The sequence below is a fragment of the Tauraco erythrolophus genome, chromosome 8 (genome assembly GCF_009769465.1).
Source record: "Tauraco erythrolophus isolate bTauEry1 chromosome 8, bTauEry1.pri, whole genome shotgun sequence".
NCBI classification, from domain to species: Eukaryota; Metazoa; Chordata; class Aves; order Musophagiformes; family Musophagidae; genus Tauraco; species Tauraco erythrolophus.
In genome coordinates this window covers 8548441-8571398 of record NC_141472.1, presented here as the reverse complement: position 1 = coordinate 8571398, position 22958 = coordinate 8548441, and positions in this window count along the sequence as shown.

Sequence of the window (22958 nt, the reverse complement as noted above, 5' to 3'; positions counted from 1 at the left end):
TTTTAGTGCACATAATGCAGTCATGATTCAGAGTATTGGTTCCATAACATTATTCAAAATCAGAGACTCCAGAAGAAGATAAAGAAATAGTGACAAAGTGAAATATGTCTACTGTGAATCTAATAAGATGTGCAGTTCTGTGTATGCTGTATCAAAATGAAGAATGGAATAATAAGTATAGCCTTGCCCATGGAGGACATTCTGCAGATGTTTGCAAAACATCCCAAATATTAGTGTGTAAAACTAGCAAAACTAGAAAGACTACAAATAGACTGGAGGTATCATCCAGAAAGCCAAATGCATGATTACTATAGCTCTTTACAAACACGTATAAGTAAGTACCCTGATCAAAATCTTTTAATGATTTTTAGTACAATTATTTGCTTTTGTCTTCATGCTTATTTTTAAATAACCACCTAGTTCTTGGCCCGTGCTCTCAGCTGCTGGTAATCTGTTTCTATTTTGATTTTGTTCTGCTAATAGTAAAGGTTTGGGTGTGTTTGTGTGTGTATGGAGAGCTGTTACTGGAGAATTGCTTTCCCTGGCATGAATAAATCACAAGGTGACAAAGAGGGCTCTCTTGCTTCTCCACAGACTATGATGTTGATGCAGGAGAAAAAGTTCTTCAAAGTCAACAATTTCTAGAGAGTTTTGTAACTTCACTTAACAGGTCAACACTAACTACCAGAGTCTGAACTAGTCTGTAGAGAACATAGAGACCTTGGGAATGGAAAAGTGAAGTACAAGTTTAAAGTTTCAGTCCTTCTGTTCCCTGCCAAGTGCTCTTTCACAGAATGCAAAGAGAAGACGCCTTCCTAAAGTTTCCTAGATCCCAATGCTGCTGTTCCTTAGGGATGGCATCTTTAGGAACACCCATTGTAATAATGTTCTTAACTGTCATGTAGCTGTTACTTATGTTTTACATTTCTTACGACTTTCTCACAGATTATTATTGCCTAATTATAATATTTGCAGTTCAGTGCTCTCAAGAAATGGGTGTGGAGTTAAAAATTAATTTATGTACCTTAATGAATGTCTGAAGTGTGTTTTAAAATTTCTTTTCAGTTTTTGTTTTTGTAAACAGCTGTTTGAGTTAAAACAAGAATATGAGAAGAAAACTAAAGTCAGTACATGAAAGACTTCTATCATAAAGCTTTCAGAGTCCATTTGGCTGAAGTAGGACGCAAAAGCTATTTCCCTCTTGGGAGAAAATGAAAGTTAATTCACAAGGGCTATGCTGAGTGTAGCTCTGTTTCTTTATGAGCTGGTCCTCATCAATCATATTTATTGTTAGCAATCCAAGCTGTGCATGTAGTAAATTAACCTCTTTTCAGTCCTCTTTTGCGACTCTTTTACCTCACTATCTAAATGCATAAAATGGGTTTTAAGTAATGTATATGATAATTCTTAAGCTGAATCCTTACACTTATATGAATATATCCCAAATAAAACTAACTTCTTGGTTATGTTCTGAATAAAGATGCTGATGTCTTAAATCATACTTCTTCTGACACCGTGCCAGAAAATACATTATTTTCAAGAAGAATTAGACAACAAGTTTGTTTCCATTTCCCACACCATATCACAGGAAGAGACAGTTAGCATCTCTCTTTTGAGAGCAGTCTGATTGCATTGGCATCTGCGCACACCAGATGTCTTTTTGGATACCCAGTACAATAAAAATAAGACATTCACCTACTTTGAAAGACAAAAGTAAAAAATAACGCTTTAAAGCAGTCAGTTTCAATATATTTGAAAATATTTATGTATATCAGAGACCTTTGGTTTGTTTTGTCTCTAAGTCCAGGAGACCCCCTGGAGTGGGTCTTCCACAACATGACTCCTACTAGCTCTCCTGTCAGTGAAATATGATTTATGATGAAGAAAAATTATTACAATAGCATTTGAAGCCAAGTCCGTTCTCTCTTTCATAGAAAGCCTTCCTATTCATCGAGTATGCAACCATGTAAACAATGCTATCAACAACTTTAGTGGAGTTGTTTATCTACCTAGAATTAGGTACAACTCCAAGCAATTAAATTGAATGGTTTTAAGACTCAAAAATATATACAAGCCATTCAAACGTTGAAATGGCAAAACCATACATAGGCTTGAGCTATATGGATCTCCTAATGCTTCCTGAATCTGTTATTTCATACTGGATCTATATGAAAAAAAAAGCACAGGAAACTTAAGTTGGAGATTACTTTGAGCTCCCTTGCAAGCCTCTCTCTCCCTGTGTGACTCAGATTTTGCTTGTCCTTCTCCTTTATTTGCACTATTAATCTCTAGCAAAAAGACAGAAAAACATTATAGACCTTCCCTTTTATTCTAGTAAATGTGACAAAATTTGTTTTCTACCCTACCAAGAGTGTCTGAGATTACCTCAAACTGTTGAAGGAGCTTTACCTTTCCTCAATGCAGCACTGGTCTTGAGAGCTGCTGAAGGAAATGGTATTCCCTACAAATTACAAGCCTCTTGTCTCATTATCACAGACAGCAAAGCTTGGCTTACAGAAATGCACTATGACATGAGGGAACCTTAGCAATGAATTACTGTAAGTTTTTCTCATTAATGAATTTCTGCCAGTTTTTCTCTATGTATTTCATGGACAAGGTCATACCTGTAGGGAGATGAGTAAGAGAAATGCTGTGGAACAGCACCTACAGATGTAAATTGGTTTTTTCATACTACCAAAATGGACTAGTCTGAATAGATCATTACCTGCAGAGTCTCATCTTTTTTTGGAGATAGTGTTGAGCTAACAGGACTCCTAATCTAGTGTGCCTGTTCTTCTCTGTGCCATATGAAACTAACTTTTGAAGAAAATTTGATTATTAATTATAAGCCCTTTTGCTGCCCAAAACATAAATGTCTGAGGAGCATTTTCTTCCTATTTTTGTTTTCAAAGTATAGTTATATATAAGGTTGATCAATTCCAGTTTTTAAGTAACTGACATTTAATTTCTTTTGTGTCTTCTGCACAGGGATCAATAGAGCATTCAGCTCTGATAAATGTACCTCTTTAGACATAGAGTGTCCTGAAATTTTGAGTTATATGTGGTATTTTAGACAGCTTGATTTTTAATAAGCACATTCTACACAGGAGGGATGTGTGCTTGATTTTAAAAGGATCCATTTTAAAGAAAAAAATGAAATAGCTATAAAGAAAGAAACTGTAGAATGCAAAGAAGTAATCATAGTTTCATTAATTTGGTAAGTTCTTTGAAGGAAAGGAGGATATTATGAGATTTTTGTATTTTGATTAAAATAATGAGACCTCAAAGTCAATCCTTCCTCTTGAGTCTTCTGCCAGCTGTTTTGTGAGACCAGTCAAGTTAACCCTTTCCCAGATAGTCAATGACAGCCTTTTGTGTGTGTCTGCATTCAGTCTTACTGAGTTATGGAAGTGGACAGCTGGGGGCAATGATTCGGAATTTGCTTGAACTGCAGAGTTTACAGCTCACATAAGAGGTTTTCTGTAGGTGTCCCTGAAGGTAAGGTATCTGAACATTTCTCAAATGAGAGAGGCATCAATGCTCCCAGAAGATGTCTGCCCTAGTAATACCCAAACACGTAATGATTACTATTTAGAAAGGTACTACCTCACTCCATACAAATCTGCTGTGTAGTTGCAGTGCTGTTGTAATACTGCTACTGCCAAACATCATAAATGAACACTAAGAAAAATGTGTCTTAAGTATGCTAAAGAGAGCAGGAATTTAAACTGTGGAGGTCCAGATTTATTCATGGAAGGAAAACATGCATCCAACGGTGCTAACTGCAAATTCACCATCTCTGGCTGAGAATGAGCCTGAAATAAAGTTTTGTTGAAAGCAGGAAATGTATTTTGATGCCTTTTGTATCAAAAATGTCATCAATGAGATCATAGATGGATATCATATCACAGATCAATACCATTCCAAAAAGTACATTAAATACATTACTGTATTAGGACCAAGTTCTGTTTTTCATTTTCTGCTTTTCATTATAAATGAAAAATGTTACATGATCAGTTTTTATATCACACCATCATATCTGAGGGATGTAGTGATCTCACTTGCACAAGTCACTACACAAGTCAATAGGGACTCCATTCTTCGCCAGTGTAATCTGACTTGTGTTTTGGAATAAATTCATAGTTGCTTTCTCGGCTATATACACTTGACCTGAAAGCTTCATCTCCTTGATAGGTAGCTTCATGTCACCACTTTTTCTGAAATCTGATAAGTTGCAGAGATACAGTTTAATCACAATTTTATCACTGCTTATGTCAGTGAAGAATGTTTTAGCTGATAAATCTGCTTCAAACAGAGCAAGACCTCTAATCTTATTTGCTAATGCAGTGTTTCATACACACACTCAGTTAAACATCTGTTTTTCCAGTTGATTCTTTAGATATCAAATATCTATGCATTAGATGCTCTCATATTCTCCAAAGCTTGAATCACACTCAAAATCTTCGGTTTTCCATAAACAGTTAGCAGAGATACGTGAATTTGCAAGAAGTCTTCACAATAATCCTTTGCTTTTATTCATTCATAGTATAATTTATTTTTTTTTTTTCACCAATCCTTGTTTAGTTGTTTTTCTCTCACTCAAATTTTGGGATTATTTCAATAATGCTTAAGCCAAAAGTGAATGAAAACAAAACATAATTAAGCATGGTAAAGTTACACATTCAGCTGAGAAATGAAGATAGGAAATTATGTAACAGATCACTGCAGAACCAGAGTCCTTGTTAACATGTATAGATTAATACTCAGGAAATGCCACTAAGTTTTTCATATGGTAGACTGTATTGCAGTATTTGTATCAGAACTTAAAAAACTGAGAGACTTTCTATATAATGTCCAGACAGTACTGCAAATACTAATAGAGGATTCGGAAAGCTAAATAAGTTTAAAGACAATGTTGTGGAAGTTATTTAGTGAGCACAGAAATAATAGCTGATGGCTGCTGCTGAGAGGAGTACTATTAGTCAAAAGTCAAGATCAGCAGTTTCTGTTTCTTAGGCTCTAACAAAAACAAGGCACTAAAACGATTGAATAGAGGAGGAGACTGTGCATTTTGTTCAATTATAGAAGATTTCATGCCCTTATTTATAGAAAGCCAGTGTAAATTAGAAATAACCAAATTTAAAAGGGATCCAGCATATCCTGGAAATACAAGATTATTTTACAGTTTTGAGTGAATTGATTGAAAGATGAATATAGACCTTAGAATCACTTAGTAGTTGTAGATGCAGTCCTCAAGCACTAAAAAAAATTATGCTGAAGTCCAAAGCTAGATGTCATTTAGATATATAAATCTCACTGTCTGAAGAATTGCACTTTTTATTTGTTCTTATGCTTGCTTCAGATGAACAAGCATATTCATCTTGACAGTGGACAATTGACACTGAGTTTTATCTTCATATGACACCAAGTTAAAAAGAATGGCTTTGGTGACTGTACAAGAATTACCACAAACCATATATTTGTTTATGCTAATTGGAAAAAATATTGTATTTTAATGTAATAAACACAATTCTCTGATCCTCTTTCTCTTCTTCACCAGGAGATATGATGGTGGTCGAGACAATTATTTATGCAAACACTGCTTTTGCCAGATGTAGTATACTTAACATTATAATGTCTGATAACACACAATTTAATGAATGTGAAGTAATCTGACCGGTACTCTGGTAAGGACAGGCTTTTGGAAAACCATGGTAAATTAATTAGGAAAAGCAGTAGAGGCAAGGGATATCTGCAAAGCTGTAACAATTGATGTTAAATTGCAGGCTGCCATGAATGCCTTAGTCATCTGCAGATCTTCATTAGAAATTTAGAAACAAGAACACCTTATAATAATAGAAATTAAAATGCAAAGGAAGAGAGATTTGCTTATAATACAAAGGAGACACGCTTTTCATTTCACAAAATTTCAAAGACATAAATAAGACAATCAATAGTATGACACCAGACTCTTTCCAAGAGTCACCTCACATTTAGAGTTCCATAACAAGGCAAGTTATCATCCCACAGGATTAGTGTCTTTGACAGGTACCTTCACGTTGAAGCCACCACTAAAGTAGGCCAAAAAAAAATCTGTATACTGTTTAAATCCTTTACAAGAAGTGATCTAAAGATGCTTGTCTCTGGGACAATTTGTCTTGATTTTCTACATGAATTTTCTTGAATTTCAGGATACTTTTGTGTCTGATTTCATATCTCTTTATGGAGTTTTCATGGTTTTCATAAAGGTTTAATTTCACTCCTCAGAAAAGTGAAGAGAGATCAGCGTGAGCTTTTGCATTGTTCTTTAGTCATTGTGATTTTGCGTGATCTTTTTTCAAAGTAAAGAAAAAAGTAGTAGATTTTAAATTTGATGCCAATAATGCTGATGTAAAGTTTATATTACTTGAATTCAGACCATGGCTACCACACATTTTCTGTGTGATTATAGGCAAGATGTTTAACTCTATATTATAACTCAACCAACAGTCATAGTGCTGTCTCACTGACTTTAGATTTTGGATCAGAATCATATCCTCAGCTGATCTACTTTAGAGCTGTTTCTGTGTTAATAACCCTCCATTGGGGCAATGATAAAAAAACATCCCTTGAAGGGGTGGTAAAATGTCATCCAGCAAAAAATAAATGCATCTAAAATGAAGAGACTCTATGTGCATTCAGCTTTCCTTTTCCTTTTTTCTTCTTTGCATACAAATTTGAGAATGTGCCCATGAGAAATTATCCATTAATGTTGCTTTCTACTATTTTAGAGTAAAATTCTAACTTTAAAAAATCTTTCCTAAATGAACGTGCTGTTTTCTGATACCTCTGGTGATGTGGAAATTGGAGCTGGTTTATGCTCTGTCTCATCCCTTCAGCATTCTAGTTATACAAGAGCTAATTTGTGTGGAAATGAGAGAACTGATATTCTAGCCAGCTCATTAGGTGCAATTAAAAGAATACCATCCCTCAGGGTCAATGAAAATCACTACTAGAGAAATAATCATCCATGTTAGAGGGCTATCTTCCCTTAAGTATAATAATGTTGTATTGGCGTGTGTTTTTCATATGCTTCTTGCAGTTCCATCAGAAAGAACACACAATGAAAGAACACTCACTTTTTTGAAAGGTACATTTGAATCCAGCATTCTGTCTTTTCTTTTTAATAGAACCTATCTACTACAGAGTGGAAACCTACATTTAGAAAGATTTTAGTCATGAAAGACTTGCTTTTCAAGTGTCATTTAAGTACTTTTGTAAATCAAGATTTTTCTTTAAATTTTATTTTTAATGTAAATGTCTGTGATAGAAAACAGAGCATTAAAGGGTACAGTATAATGACTGAATGAAATTAATGACTGTATACTTTTACTAAAAGATAAAATTTGCAGTATAGATAGTGTTACAAAATATTTAATATAATGATGCTTGGAATCATTTATCTGAAATGATTCCTCAAAACAAAATTATGACAGATATGCTGAGATTAATTCTTGTGAGACTGGTAACTCTTGCTTCTCTTCAAACACAGGGGTATTTTGAAGCACGTAAATGCAAAGGAATAGCTTGTGTATTTCTGCCTATGCAGATCAATCAACTCCATCCATCCTTGAAGCTCTGATGTGTGCCACAGAGCACACATTTTTTCTTTTTTCTCAGATTTTTAAAAACAGAACACATGTTCATCATTGCATTCAATATAGACTTGTTTGTTACGAGTCTTGCTAATCAAGTGTTTTGTCCAGATTCTATTAAATGGGCTGCAGTTGTTTCCTCAGGGCTATTTAGAATTTAGCAGACCTCAATGTTAGTAAAACATTCCTAATGTTCACCCTAAATGATTCATTTGTTCTGTTTCACCCTATGGTTGCTAAAATTGTCCTTTTAGACCTTTCTCAGTGATGTCCAGTTCTCTTTGGAAAAAAACACTTTTTGGGGTTTTTTTTTGTTTAATCTTACAGAGCATGCTTCTAATTTAACCCTCCTTCATGTTGAAATTCAGTGTTCCACAGAAGAGTGACAGTAACTTCACAGAACTGAAAATAATTGCTGTGATATGTTAAATACCAAGGTATTATTCCTATCTCAAAGCTAAAGGAAAACCTATTTGATCAGTTGCTTCTTTGCCATAAAAGACCTGCTCTTTCTAGAACAGCAAGATGAGTTAATTTGGTATATAACAAAGAAAAACATTTGTAAGTGACAGGTTTATTTTTTCCTATTGATCAAATTTGCAATTACTGGAGTAATTAACTTTTTGATCTCCATTAGGGTGCAAGTGAAATCAACAGAAGTTAAAAATGACATCATGTAATTTCTTTTGCAATGAAATGGACTAGCAGTAGCTGTCAAGAAGCTTAGCTGTGAATCATGCTCTGTTAGGCATACAGCAATCATTCTGTCTTGTAGAATTGTATGCATGACAAGTGCAGAAAACAGTGACGTAATATCTGGAGAGAGAGAGTATTTCAGGCATCCATCTACTAGAACTGAACCAATCACTCTTCAGATTCTGAACTATTTCATCAGGTAAATCGGGTAATAGAATTTTACACAACTTGCATACAGTCACATTTGACCTCAGTTTGCATTAATCAGTATCACTGTGCAAAACCTAAGTTATGTGATGAATATTTTACAAGGACATATTTGTATTGTACACATGTGCTACATAAGTTTACAATAGATTGATCTAGATAATTAGCTTTAAAGGAGCAGTGCGTTAAAAAGAGAATTTTTTGCCCTATGTTATCTAAGGTAAAGTTATTTGAATTTAATATCATACTTTTACTAGAGAGCATGAGGTTTAGTTTTATTGGGTCAGGCTGTCACAGATTTTCTCCTCCTAAGTCTAAACCTGGGATATCCTAGAAACACTCAAACAAAAAATTAGGAAAAAAAAACCCTCCATGATCAGGATAAATATGAATTATGCTCAATTTTGTTACTGTCAAAAACAGAAATTCTTTTTTTTTAACTCATTTAATATATAGCCCTCTACTGTAATATAGCAATATAGCCCACTCTAGGGTCTTGTAGGGTCCTGCATCTTCTCATTCTGGCAGCAAAGAACGTTGTACATAAACTTATCCTAATTCTTTGCTTAAATTTAGACATGCTTCCATATTCCTGGTCATATAGGAAGGCATTTCTAGATTATTATTGCTCTTATTAAAACTTTCTTCAAATTTTAGGTTATTATTTAACTATAGATAATTTAATTCATTTGTTCTTGTTCCAGCATGGCCATTAGCATAAGTATCTTAAATAGGTTTGATGAGTGATTTTCAGAATGAGGAAGAAACATCAGCAGAATGCCTCATTCTGCTTCTTACATAGTAATTGGTAGATAAAGAGCAATAATACTAACTTTCTTTCCTCATGACATGATATCCAACAGGACTGTCCATTATGGTTAATCTACACATAAAATCTTTAAACTTCAGCTAATAAGATGTAAAAAAGTTAAGAGCTAAATATACAAATTCTTTTGAAGATCTATGAAAAAAATAGTTTTGAGCCAAACATCTTGTATTACCTCCCAGCACACAGGGAAATTTCCCCGTTAAAATCCCTGAAAATATAAATTTTCATTTGCTGATCACATATAACTTGTTTGGAAATACAATGTTGGCAATGTCTCTGATACATTGATCACTGTTTGTATATCTTATCTGTAAGTCAGGTGAATTTCATAGTGAAATTAATAAGTTTAGCACTTCATTATAAGGTAACACAGAAGTTCAAGATAATAAATGAGGATTACAATATTCAAATACAACTATAGAATGCATTTAGATAGGCAAAATAATTATTGAGACTGGAATGTGGTATTGTATACTAGACCACTGAACCAATCTAGCTTTTAAAGTGTTTCTCAAAATTTTTTTTTTGTTTATTTTAACCGAGTTCAGTTCACGTCACAGCCACTGAAACGGTATTTTGGCCCAATAAAAGATCACTCAGGAGTCAAAACAGGTAACTGAAACAAATGAGAGGGGGAATTGGAATTCATTAAATTGAGTTGTGGTATTTTTTCTCTGAAGTCAAATTAAAACAGTACTAGAATGTAAGTTGAAGCCTTTATAGCTTTGAGAACTCAGACTACAGCCTATTAAGAGACTTTGTAGTCTTAAATAGGCAAGAATGAGAAAGAGGGAAAAAAGATGGGTAAACAGCAGCAATAAAAGTGAAAGCAATTCAGCTACAATCATTCAATAAATTAGTGGCAAAATGGGGGATGCAGATCTCACAACCACTAATGAGCCATTCATTCAACCAAACTGTTTCAATTTATTTGTTTTAAATAAAACTCAAAACCGAGCTATTTGTTGCTGTCAAACGTGCTTGTTCTCATTTTCAACATTATTTTGGTTGAATTGCCTCAGCTTTATCTGTAAGTATTTTGTGAAATAAATACCCTGCTTCCCAAATAGAGAAACTCATAGAAACTAAAATACACATTCCTTGAGCGGCTGCTGTTGATAGACAAAGGAATGGGGCGAGGGTGGAGATTAAATAGTGTATAAGGTCTTTGAATTGAAATGACTCCATCATTGCTTAAATTTTTCTTGAGACAGTTACATATATGAAAGAAATCACTGGATATCTAAATACTGGGAAATGGTTTCAATATAAGAAAACAAATTTTAAAAATAGATATTTTTATAGTAACTAGAATGCTAAACTGTACAATTCCTTACTATATACCTGGTTAACTACTTTGTCATCTATACAACTGTTCCTGTACTGCTAAGCTTTGTATATCACAGTAACGCAACAATGATAAACAAACAGTAGAATAGTAGCAGTGAGAAGATTCTGTATATGGTATACTGTATATTTTCTTTCTGTGATATTTTGCTTGCATATCTCCTATTATGTACTGTCAGGATTAGCATTATGAACATTTTATCAAGTCTTCAGTTTTCAAGAGGTTAATGAATCAGTATCTAGGGAATATGCTGAAACGAACCAAGGAAAATTCATCTGGAAAGTAATGCTAAAGAGATGACATATTTCTTCAACAAATATTTCTTCATTCATTGGCTCAATGGCCGCACTCAGAGAGTAGTGGTCAACGGCTCGATGTCCAAGTGGAGACCGGTCACGAGTGGCGTCCCTCAGGGGTCCGTGTGGGGCCCGGCCCTCTTCAACATCTTTGTCGGTGATGTGGACAGTGGCATGGAGTGCACCCTCAGCAAGTTCGCCGATGACACCAAGCTGTGTGCTGCCGTCGACACGCTGGAAGGGAGGGATGTCATCCAGAGGGACCTCGACAGGCTGGAGAGGTGGGCCCATGCCAACCTCATGAAGTTCAACCAGGCCAAGTGTAAGGTCCTACATCTGGGTCATGGCAATCCCAGGCACAAATACAGACTGGGCGGAGAATGGATTGAGAGCAGCCCTGAGGAGAAGGACTTGGGAGTAGTGGTGGACGAGAAGCTCAATATGAGCCGGCAATGTGCTCTTGCGGCCCAGAAGGCCAACCGCGTCCTGGGCTGCATCAAGAAGAGTGTGGCCAGCAGGTCGAGGGAGGTGATTCTCCCCCTCTACTCTGCCCTCGTGAGACCTCACCTGGAGTATTGCGTCCAGTTCTGGAGCCCCCAACATAAGAAGGACATGGACCAGTTGGAGAGGGTCCAGAGGAGGGCCACGAAGATGATAAGAGGGCTAGAGCACCTTTCCTGTGAGGACAGGCTGAAAGAGTTGGGGCTGTTCAGCCAGGAGAAGAGGAGGCTCTGGGGTGACGTTATAGCGGTCTTCCAGTACCTCAAAGGGGCCTACAAGAAAGATGGGGAGAGGCTGTTCAGGAGGGCCTGTTGTGATAGGACAAGGGGTAATGGTTTTAAAATAGAGGGAGGTAGATTCAGATTGGATATTAGGAAAAAATTTTTTACCATGAGAGTTGTAGAACACTGGAACAGGTTGCCCAGAGAGGTGGTGGATGCTCCATCCCTGGAGACGTTCAAGGCCAGGTTGGACGAGGCCCTGAGCAACCTGATCTAGTTGGAGATATCCGTGTTCCTTGCAGAGGGGTTGGACTAGATGACCTTTGAAGGTCCCTTCCAGCCCTAACCATTCTATGATTCTATGATTCTAAATAGTGTTTTGATTTGGTACTGTATTGTACCAAATGTTATTGTAAGTTAAAGAAATTTATTGCTCTCATGTAATGACAGGTCACTGGGAGAACACATTTCTTAATTGAGACATAAAAGATTAAAGCAAGAAAAAAAATAATGTAACATTTTTGTTTTCTGTATGACTTCCATGAGACTGTCTCAGTAGTAACTGCTTTTTCCTTTCATAATCCGAAATAGTTTCACAAAGATAAATCATATTCATCTTCATATAACCATTCCATGCATCCACTTTCACAAACCAGTGAAGATGCTTCGATCCATATCACATTCATCTTTGCCTAATGTTTTTTGCATAACATTAAATAATATGAAATCTTTGGTGAGGTTTTTTTGAAAAAAAAAAAAAAGAAATCATTTTTCTGTGGAGATCCACTTCAGAGCAGGTAAGACTGCGACTGGGGAGAGCTGCTACAGAAAAAAAGCCGAAGAAAAGCTCTTTTTTGGGGCTTTCTCGAAGCGTTTTCTAGCCGGGACCAGATCTGCTGCTGTTGGGGGCGGTGCCGGCGTAGGCGGGCTCTGGGAGAGCCGGGCAGAGCCAGCACAGCTGTGAGTCACTGGGCTATAAATAGCCTCAGGGAGGGCAAGGAATGGTTGTTGCCCACGAGTACGAGGCAAGCAAGCCTATTGTTCCTGCCTAACGAGGGGGCAACTGCTGCTGCTTACAGCTCGTTGGAGGGGATTTGAACTCCTCCACCTTACCAAGGAGTCGTGGTGGCTTCTCGGAGGAGGAGAATTGTGCTTTCTGCACTCACTCGAAGGGATATCGGTGTTCAGGTCACAGGCTCTGAGGAAGGTCATAGCTTTTCCCTGGTATCTGGGAGCAATCCTGAGGATGGCTGCGTGAGGTGCGAGCAGGTTGATGACCTGCTAAGCCGGGTGGCGCAGCTCCAGGGTGAAGTGTTGGAGCTCAGGCAGGAGGTGAGCAGGTTAAGAATAATTAGGGAAAGCGAGAGGGAAATTGACAACTTCCATAATCTGGTTGTGGCAGAGATGAAAGAAAAAATAGAGAGGTTAAAGGGGATCAGGGAATGTAAGGAATTAAGGGACAGGGGCCAATGGCACAAGGTCCCTGCTCAGCATGGCAAGCGCAACTGCCTGGCAATTCCTCCGCCCCCTCAGGTGTCCTTGCATAACAGGTACAGTGCTCTGCAAGGGGAACTGGAAAACACTGAGGATGATGGTTGTCTCTGCTTGGAGGTGTCACCAAAGCCTAGTCGGTCTGCCGTCGGCATTAAAACCTCATCAGAAGAGGAAAATATAGATGAGGGCCCACCCCAGGGGGTTGCCTAAGGTGAGACAGTCTGCCCCATGCATTCTGACTGCCTCTATTAAAAAAAGAAGGAGGATAATTGTCATAGGTGATTCCCTTCTGAAGGGAACAGAGGGGCCAATATGTCGACCGGACCCAACCCACAGGGAAGTCTGCTGCTACCCTGGGGCCCAGGTCAGGGATGTCACTAGAAAACTCCCTGGTCTGATACAGCCCTCTGATTATTATCCATTACTGATCATGCAGATCGGAACCGATGAGGTAACAAAGAGAGGTCCAAAAGCCATCAAAAGGGACTTCAGGGCAGTGGGGCGATTGGTTGAAGGGTCAGGAGTGCAGGTAGTGTTTTCCTCAATCCCTTTAGTGGCAGGAAAGAATACAGATAGGAACAGGAAAACGCACTTGATTAACAGATGGCTCAGAGGCTGGTGCCACTGACATAATTTTGGTTTCTTTGATCATGGGGAGGCTTTCACAGAACCGGGTCTGATGGCAAATGACGGATTTCAGCTGTCTCAAAAGGGGAAAAGGATTCTTGCTCATGAGCTGGCAGGGCTCATTGAGAGGGCTTTAAACTAGCTTTGAAGGGGGAGGGGGATATAACTAGGCTCAGTAAACTAGGCCCAGGGAATAAGGCCTCCCAACCCCCTACGGTGAAGTCGGCGTGCTCAGCTGGCTCTCTGAAATGCCTGTACACCAATGCACGCAGCATGGGGAACAAACAGGAGGAGTTAGAAATCTGTGTTCGATCAGGGGGTTATGATCTGGTGGCAATTACTGAGACTTGGTGGGACAGGTCGCATGACTGGAATGTGGTCATGGATGGCTATGTCTTCTTCAGGAAAGACAGGCCAGCAAGGTGAGGTGGTGGAGTTGCTCTTTACGTGAGGGAGCAACTAGGGTGCATTGAGTTCTGTCCAGGAGCAGATCAGGAGCAAGTTGAGAGCTTGTGGGTGAGAATTAAAGGGAAATCTGGCATGTGTGATACTGTTATTGGTGTTTATTACAGACCACTGGATCAGGATAAGGAGGTTGATGAGGCCTTCTACAGGCAGCTGACAGCAGTCTCGCAAATGCAGACCCTGGTTGTCATAGGGGACTTCAACTATCCTGATATCTGCTGGAAGGCCTACTCAGCCAGCCATCCACAGTCCAGGAGGTTCCTTCAGTGCATTGATGATAACTTCCTGATGCAAATGGTGGATGAGCCTACTAGGAGAGGAGCGCTGCTGGATCTTATTCTCACTAATCATAGAATCATAGAATGGTTAGGGCTGGAAGGGACCTTCAAAGGTCATCTAGTCCAACCCCCCTGCAAGGAACAGGGATATCTCCAACTAGATCACGTTGCTCAGGGCCTCGTCCAACACGGCCTTGAATGTCTCCAGGGATGGAGCATCCACCACCTCTCTGGGCAACCTGTTCCAGTGTTCTACAACTCTCATGGTAAAAAATTTTTTCCTAATATCCAATCTGAATCTACCTCCCTCTATTTTAAAACCATTACGCCTTGTCCTATCACAACAGGCCCTCCTGAACAGCCTCTCCCCATCTTTCCTGTAGGCCCCCTTGAGGTACTGGAAGACCGCTATAAGGTCACCCCGGAGCCTCCTCTTCTCCAGGCTGAACAGCCCCAACTCTCTCAGCCTGTCCTGAAAGGAGGGTCTGGTTGAAGCACTGAAGGTCGAGGGTAGCCTTGGTTGTAGTGACCATGAAATGGTGGAGTTCAGGATCTCATGTGGCAGGAAGAGAATACCTAGCAGAACTAGAACCCTGGCCTTCAGTAGGGCCAACTTTGATCTTTTCAAACGATTGCTAGGGGAAATCCCATGGGACAGAGTACTGGAAGGTAAAGGGGCCCAAGATAGTTGGTTAGCCTTCAAGGACCTCTTCTTCCGAGCTCAAGACCAGTGCATCCCAACATGTAGGAAGTCAAGAAAGGGCACCAAGAGACCTGCATGGTAAAATGGGGAGCTGTTGGGCAAACTCAAGTGGAAAAAGAGAGTGTACAGATCATGGAAGGAGGGGCAGGCCACTTGGGAGGAATATAGGTCTGCTGTCAGAGGATGTAGGGATGTAGCAACTAGGAAAGCTAAGGCCTTCTTGGAATTAAACCTTGCAAGAAAGGTCAAGGACAACAGAAAGGGCTTCTTTAAATACATTGCAGAGAAAACTAACACTAGAGGCAATGTAGGCCCGCTGGTGAATGAGGAGGGTGCCCTGGTGACAGAGGATAAGAAGAAGGCAGAGTTACTGAATGCCTTCTTTGCCTCGGTCTATACTGCTGGAGGCTATCCTGATGAGCCCCGGAACCCTGAGGCTCCTGTGGAAACCAGGATAGAGGAGGAGTCTGCCGTGGTTGATGAGGACTTGGTTAGGGACCAGTTAAGCAACCTGGCCATCCATAAGTCCATGGGTCCTGATGGGATGCACCCGCGGGTGCTGAGGGAGCTGGCGGATGTCATTGCCAGGCCACTCGCCATCATCTTTGCTAAATCGTGGGGAACGGGAGAGGTGCCTGAGGACTGGAGGAAAACAAGTGTCAAGGTCTTCAAAAGGGCAAGAAGGAAGACCTGGGTAACTATAGACTGGTCAGCCTCACCTCCATCCCAGGAAAGATAATGGAACAACTTATCCTTGGTGCTGTCTCTAGGCATATCAAGGATAAGAGGGTCATTAGGGGCAGTCAACATGGCTTCACTAAGGGGAAGTCGTGCTTGACAAACCTGATAGCCTTTTATGAGGACATCACCCAGTGGGTGGATGATGGTAGACCAGTGGATGTGGTCTATCTTGACTTCAGTAAAGCATTTGACACAGTCTCCCACGGCATCCTCACAGCTAACTGAGGAAATGTGGTCTGGATGATCGGGTAGTGAGGTGGATTGTGAGCTGGCTGAAGGATAGAAGCCAGAGAGTAGTGGTCAATGGGACAGAGTCCAGTTGGAGGCCTGTATCCAGTGGAGTCCTTCAAGGGTCGGTACTGGGACCTGTATTGTTCAACATATTCATTGATGATTTGGATGAGGGAATAGAGTGCATGGTCAGCAAGTTTGCTGATGACACTAAACTCAGAGGAGTGGCCGACACACCTGAAGGCTGTGCTGCCATTCAGTGAGACCTGGACAGGCTGGAGAGTTGGGCGGGGAGAAGTTTAATGAAATACAACAAGGACAAGTGTAGAGTCTTGCATTTGGGTAAGAACAACCCCATGTACCAGTACAAGTTGGGGACTGAACTGTTGGGGAACAGCACAGGGGAAAGGGACCTAGGGGTCCTGGTGGACAGCAGGATGATCATGAGCCAGCAATGTGCCCTTGTGGCCAAGAAGGCAAATGGCATCCTGAGGTGTATTAGAAGTTAGTAGGTCAAGAGAGGTTCTCCTCCCCCTCTACTCTGCCCTGGTGTGGCTGCATCTGGAATATTGTTTCCAGTTCTGGGCCCCTCAGTTCAAGAAGCACAAGGAACTGCTTGAGAGAGTCCAGCACAGGGCCACAAAGATGATTAAGGGTGTGGAGCATCTCCCTTATGAGGAAAGGCTGAGGGAGCTGGGTCTCTTTAGCTTGGAGAAGAGGAGACTGAGAGGGGACCTCATTAATGTTTATAAATATGTAAAGGGTGACTGTCATGAGGATGGAGCCAGGCTCTTCTCACTGGCATCCAATGATAGGACATGGGGAGATGGATATAAGCTGGAACATAGGAGGTTCCGCTTAAACATGAGGAAGAACTTCTTCCCAGTAAGGGTAACAGAACACTGGAACAGGCTGCCCAGAGAAGTTGTAGAGTCTCCTTCTCGAGAGATGTTCAAAACCTGCCTGGACGTGTTCTTGTGTGATCTAATCTAGGTGGTTCTGCTCCGGCAGGAGGATTGGACTAGATGATCCTTTGAGGTCCCTTCCAATCCCTAACATTCTGTGATTCTGTGAAGTGGAAGGACAGTAGGCATGGATGAAACACATAGTTAGCTGTGTTGCTAAAATGTTTCATGTAAGCCTGGCATTTGTCTCTCTGTGAAATAATTGTGTATTAGACATATGCAGTTACAGGGTAAACAATGATCTATAAATGAATGCTTTTCCAGACAGTTTCAACATGAAAAAGGTAGAAGACTTAGTGACTTGTGAGAGCAACTGGTTGAGCACACTCACAGTTTTCAACAATGTGATTTTTGACAAGAAGCTAAAATGTTTGTCCTAAAGATACTCACTAAATACTAATAGATAGCTTAGAAGAACTCTGTTTTGATCTGATTCTGTGAAAATATGGATACTCAGGAAGAAACTGTTCAAAAGGGAGAAAGATTGTGGGGGTGTATTTTTCCTCATCTGATAGTATCACTTGTGGCTTGTTGAAATAGACTCTGCATGACAACAAATATGTGGTAAACCTGATTTTTTTTTCCTCACATTGATATAAAAAAAACTCAATCATTTTTATTCTTTCTGATCATTTCTACTTAGTACAAAGTAGAGAATCACTTGAATTTTGAATCAGTTCACAAGAAGTGAATCTGCTTTTACTACCTAACCAATAAGAATAACCTTCTGAAGTTTTTATCTTTTCTTTTATTCGTCATGGATAGAAAATTTAGAAACAAGTAGTTATTATTTATCATTACAGTAAATAACACTTTTGTACCAGAGATTCACTGTGTAAGACATAATTTTATTTTGTTTGTTTCTCGCTCTTATTTTGGTTATGTTGTTTGTCCTATTGTCAAAATAGTTCGATTATAAGTGGAGAACAGTCCCAGAAATCGCTAGCTCTGCTAGAAGAGAACTTGCTGTGCTTTAATACAGCAGTGCTTGACCTCCCTATACATTACGCAAGTTGAGGAGCAAAGCAGCAGCAAGAACCACAAATTATCGATCTTTCTCTTTTTCTCTTTGCTCTTTATTAATGCGCAGATCTCCAGGAATAGGAGTGTTCTGTTAGTGCTGTGTTGAAGGCAAATTACTTAAAAACTGAGACTGCTCAGTTTGAGTGACTGTTTTGTTTTTGGTTTGGGATTGTTTATTGTTCTTTTTTTAATTAGTCCTTGCCAAGATAGATAGGGAATAGGTGGTTATGTCAATGGAAAACACTACAAAATCTTTTGTTCTTCAGTTTCTGTTCCGGGATCAGTGATTGCTGGTACTACCAGGAAGGCTATGAAAATATTTGATTTAGAAAGAGGTTAAGAGTGAGAAAATATTAATATCAACTTTAGGCAGTGAAGAAGCTACACAAAAAGCAAAAGTTAGCCTTAATAGAACTGGAGTATTTTCTTATGAGTTATTCTGTTTCTGTAGTTTACTTCCACCAACCTTAACCTCATAACTTGCCTGACTTCTCCTCCTCCCTTCCCCCAATTTTAGTTCCGTTGTACAACACAGATGCATGCTCTAGTAAAGAGATGGAAAATTCATATATAGATATATTTCTTTTCTTATATAGCCTGACTCTCATGCAATGCTTTTTATCACTCACATGGCCTTTTTCACTCCATCCACTTTTTGTTCCATATCACTGTGCTCCCTACTAAATTTATACAGGCTGGATGAAATTTAATACACAATAAAGCATTTTGTGTTTATTAAAAGCACTTCAACCATTACACAATTAATTGAAATCCTCACGGTTATGAACAGTGGGCAAAAAGCCTTTATGCTACTTATTGGGCTAGGAGTAGGAACCGCCCTCAAGAATTTACAATATGATTTCACGGAAGATTAGGAAATGTCTCTCTCTTAGGGTAGCCATGCTATCTGAATTCATCATATCCTCTATAAATTTAATGCAGGTATGTCAGTGTTCATGGTATTATTATCACTTTATGAATGTAGTTGGTGGTGTATTTAATACAATAATCAATTTAATTATCCTAACAATACAGTAGAAAAATATAAAAGTTATATTGTCTTCATTTTCCCAAAAGCAAATCAAAATGTAGAAAGCGTATGTTTTATCCCACACAAAATAATTATGATCTCAGTTAATAAGTCTGTGATGTCATCCTGAGTACCACTATAGTAATTTAATCATTGTATTATCTACTGTCTTGAAAGAGAAAGAAAAAAAGACTGAATTTTCTTTTATTTTGTTTTAAATTAAATAATAGCAGTTTTCCATCTGAAGAAACGGATCTTTCCATTGACCGTGAATGAGCTTTGGATGAGGCTTTGAAAGATGATTCTTATCTTCTAATACCTCATGGAAAATGAGATGGCTACTGCTGTTTTCATGCAGCATAAATACAGGTTTATTTGTTAACATGCAGTACTATTAAAGCCAGCATGTTTGCCTTCAAAATGCTGGTATAAAATCCTTGACAAAAGGCAGAATTTCAGCAACAGCGATAGTATCTCTTGTAAGCTCAGAGATAAAATAGATAATGTAGTGCTGCCTAGGCAGAGTTTGGTTTTATACCAGATAAGCTGTTTTGCACAATGTTGAGCTAGCCATTTGTCCTAGTTTCAGACAATTTGCTTCACTTCCTATGCCTATCAGTAACTGACAATCACTTTTAACAATTAATTTTTCACATAGTGTTTCTTCTAACACATAAATCCAAAGCTGTATTAATTTGTACTCATTATAGTACACTTTTCTGCTAATATCAGAAAGTTAGTCAAGCATTTGAAATTATACCAGCATTATGGTCTATGAAAAGTTGTTCAAAAGGTGTATTCTAACAGACTATCATTCCATCTTTAATTAAAACTTTAAAGAAGATAATTTTTTCACTAGTATACTGATGCACAACCAATATTTTATGCAAATGTTCCCCAGCTGCATCATTATCAGCTGCTCTTAGGTCCAGGTTATTTCAAAGGGTCTTATATGGAACCAAGAAACTTCTGAAAATCACTAGTTACTAGCCAAAAGAACAAAAGAGATTACTACATTGGCATGGGCTATGTTGAACAATAAATTTTATTGAAGCTATGTGGGCTTCATTTTTACTTGCGCTCACCTTACACTTACCTTGACTTCCTAGACAACTCAAGAAAGATACATTAAACTCCATTTAATGAGTCTTTAATTTCTTACAGAGGATAATCTGAGATAGTTTCTTTATTGTCTAGACGCCCTATGTGTTCACATGGGGTGTGTAATACTGTCTAATCTAGAATAACTGTGTTATTCACTTGCTTGACCTTCTACAGGCCTTCTAAATCGATAGATTTGCTGTGCATCCAAGATTGTACAATGAAGAGCAGTGCCTTCTCTGGGTGGAGGATTTCAGAATGAACCAAGGAGGAGGGTAAGTTAGCTCAGAGGAAAAACCCTCAGAAGGTGGCCTCATTCAATCTGAGCATTGCCTAATTAAGTAGAGCAAAACTGAAGGGCAAAATATTGAGGGCTACATTAATGAAGCAATTGTTTATCTCAAGTACTCATGCTATGAAAAACTAATTTCCGGAGAGATGACTTAGTGGATAATTCTGTAACAACTGTAATTTTATCCTCCATGTAGCTAGTCTAAATATAACACAGACTAATAATGACTAAAAGGCTAACAATAACTCCTGTTAAATGAATTGGGAAAGAATTAAGAGTACTGAGAAAAGAGTGTGGTTCTCCCCCTCCATCTTCATAGACAGAGGAGTTCTATGCTTTAAGACAGCCAATCTACCATTTTTAGAGTATTATTTTCATTGCTGTTTCAAAACATAATATGAAAATAGAGAGTTCTCTCTCTTCCTTCTTGTAGGTTGTATTTATCACAAAATTAGATGGCATTGTTTCTACAGCACATACCAGGTAATTTGACAATAACATTAATTCATGTTTCCCACAGCGAAATGTATGGATGACACATGCACTCGCTTCTAAAAGAATAAATTTTCTAAGTAAAAGCAGTAATATTCAAACATGCTGAGAAGGAATATGAGAGAGATCATTTGTATTTATTACCCTTCATGAGAAATAAATCAAAACTAGCAAACATGCCCAATTTAGTGTCAGTGTCGTGTAATTGGAAAATACATGGTGAACGAGTAAATATACAAACATATACATTCCCCATTATACTCTAATCAAACTGTTGTGATGGTGAGCTCTGCATGTATGGAAGAGGATAGATACGTTGAAAATGTCTTTCATCCTGGGCCTTTTCCATGTGGCATTATTAACATTTTATTAGTAAATAGCCCCTACATTTTAATACCAGCCTGAGTCCCATAGTAGCATTATTTTACCTTTTCTGCAGTAGGTTTTCTACAAAGATATTAACATTAAGAAACATTTAATTAGCATGAAGCTACATAGATTTTAAGCTTTGGAATAATATGTGTGCTGCTTGAGTTTAGTGGGTTTTTTAACAGTTTGTCACTGTGACATGTCTTGTATTTAATGGAAACAGAACTGTTACGCTCCAGCTCAAAATACTGCAGGCTAACGTATACAACTTTGCTGGTTTTAGCACTGTTTAGGGATTCATTATCTAGCTCTCAAGATACCCACCAGTTCTTAAGAGGCAGAAGTGAACACGTTAAGAATAGAGGAATCAAACCTGCAGTTGGAGAAAGGAAAGTGTTGGCAACTCCCTTGCTACTGCAGAGATCATTACTAGTCTTCCCTGCGTTTCTTTGCGTTCTATTAGATGCACAGAAAATCCTCAAACTGAACAAGAGGCTTACACTACATGTAAATCCAGGCTGGTAATACCATTTTCGGTAAGCAATTGGCCAGAGTGAAAATACTTACGTTATGCCACTGGCTAATTGAGCTACAGTGGTGGCTGCCCTTTGCACTCCTGTGTCTTGAAGTCAATGATTCTTCAAGGGCTCACAAATACCATCAGGAAAAGGGAGCAAACACACACTAAGTAAGATTATCTAAAGAAAATGAATGAATAAAGCTTTTAGGGTTCAAATGTTTATTTTGCCAGGACAAGAATAACATGGATTTTGGTTTTGTTTTGTTTATTCATATGTTCATACTGTATTTAATACTGAGACTAACAAGAATTGAGGAATTTTGTCATGTTCTTCACTGTCTGAGTTATGGGAGGTGACAGGACTGAGAGTTATACTTGTTTTATGTGGCATACCAGGCTTTATGAAGAGTACTATAATATAATTTACTCACATCTCTAGACTATGATTGTAAACAAATACGAGTTCAGAATGTATTCCCTGTGAGAAAAATTTGTATAGAGTCCATGAGGGAAGGATTATTAGAATCATAGAATCATAGAATGGTTAGGGCTGGAAGGGACCTTCAAAGGTCATCTAGTCCAACCCCCCTGCAAGGAACACGGATATCTCCAACTAGATCAGGTTGCTCAGGGCCTTGTCCAACCTGGCCTTGAACGTCTCCAGGGATGGAGCATCCACCACCTCTCTGGGCAACCTGTTCCAGTGTTCTACCACTCTCATAGTAAAAAATTTTTTCCTAATATCCAACCTGAACCTACCTCCCTCTATTTTAAAACCATTACCCCTTGTCCTATCATAACTGGCCCTCCTGAACAGCCTCTCCCCATCTTTCCTGTAGGCCCCCTTGAGGTACTGGAAGACCGCTATAAGGTCACCCCGGAGCCTCCTCTTCTC